At 40.6% G+C, this 1,364-nt stretch overlaps 1 non-coding gene across 1 annotated transcript; it reads left to right on the top strand.

Moving 5' to 3' along the window:
• The first annotated feature begins 485 nt into the window (after positions 1-485).
• Positions 486-592, top strand: LOC133787724 (small nucleolar RNA R71). Its single transcript, XR_009872726.1, has one exon. It is a non-coding gene; the product is annotated as a small nucleolar RNA R71 (small nucleolar RNA).
• The last annotated feature ends 772 nt before the right edge of the window (positions 593-1,364 follow it).

Below are 1,364 nucleotides of genomic sequence, written 5' to 3'. Positions count from 1 at the left end.
TAACTCCTTGACTGCCCCATGAGAAATTTGGATGCTGCCTCCACCCCAGATTATAAGAGTTCAAATATGGGTTATTACGGTTGGCATTTTTATTTCCCACATAGCAAACTGAAGCGGGATTCGCAGGAAAACTCTCAAATGTGTGCCCATCTCCACAATAAACACAAGATACATCAGCGACTTGTCCCATAGCAGCTGGTTGTACCATTCCCTCAAAACTCATGTTCTTGAGAAGGTTAGTCATTGAAGAAACCTGATCACTCAAAGCTGTCAATGCATCCACTTCAAGTATACCAGCCACTTTTCGACTTGTTGAGGCTTTAGCATTGGACCATTGATAATTGTTGCTAGCTATCCTTTCCAAAATCTCATAGGCTTCATTGTAGGACTTAGGGAGAATAACCCCATTAGTTGAAGCATCTAACATCATACGAGTGGAAGAATTGAGCCCATTGTAGAAAGTTTCCATTTGTATACAATGCGGAATCCCATGGTGTGGGCATTTCCTCAATAAGTCCTTGAATCTTTCCCAAGCCTCACAAAATGATTCATCGTCCAGTTGCTGAAATGACATGATTTCATTGCGAAACTTGGCATTTTTGGTGGAAGGAAAGCACTTCATCTAGAATTTTTCAGCCAACTCATTCCATGTAGTCACCGAGTTGGGAGGAAGGGTGTTTAGCCAAGCTCTAGCTCGATCCCTCACATAGAAAGGGAACAATTTCAACCTTAGGGCCTCATCACTCACTCCTTGTAGCTTGAAGGAATCGCTCACCTCCAAAAATGAACGAAGATGAAGATGAGGATCCTCAGTAGGCAGCCCACTAAATTGACCCACTGTTTGCAACATTTGGAACATTACGGGCTTTAACTCGAATTGGGGTGCTTGAATTTCAGGCCTAACAATTCCCCGATTGAGCTCATTAAACATGGGGGCAACATACTCCCTTATGGCTCTCACAATCATGTTAGTGACATTATTAGCACCCTGAACTCCTTCAACCTCTTCCGCCATATTAAGGAGATTTTGAGCCCATTGTTCCCTTAGTCTTCTTCTAACTCTTTCAATCTCAGGGCCAATAGGGGCTAGTTCAATGTCTTCTTGCTTGTTCATATAGTAAATCACCTGAGAAAACAGAAGAGCATGCAAACAAAGTCAGCTCAACAAAGAAAGAAAAAATAAATAAATTGCAAGTAATTGATATTACCAAAATTTCTAATTCCAATCCCTGGAAACGGCGCCAAAAACTTGTTGTGATAAATTAATATTCGATTTTAAATACGCAAGTGCACGTAATCACACAAGTAATATAATGATAAGTAGATTGTCTCCACAGGGATTGCAAAATAGAAAAATAAGCAAA

The sequence above is a fragment of the Humulus lupulus genome, chromosome 6 (genome assembly GCF_963169125.1).
Source record: "Humulus lupulus chromosome 6, drHumLupu1.1, whole genome shotgun sequence".
In the NCBI taxonomy this organism is placed as follows: domain Eukaryota; kingdom Viridiplantae; phylum Streptophyta; class Magnoliopsida; order Rosales; family Cannabaceae; genus Humulus; species Humulus lupulus.
This window is presented reverse-complemented; position numbering and strand designations above follow the sequence as displayed.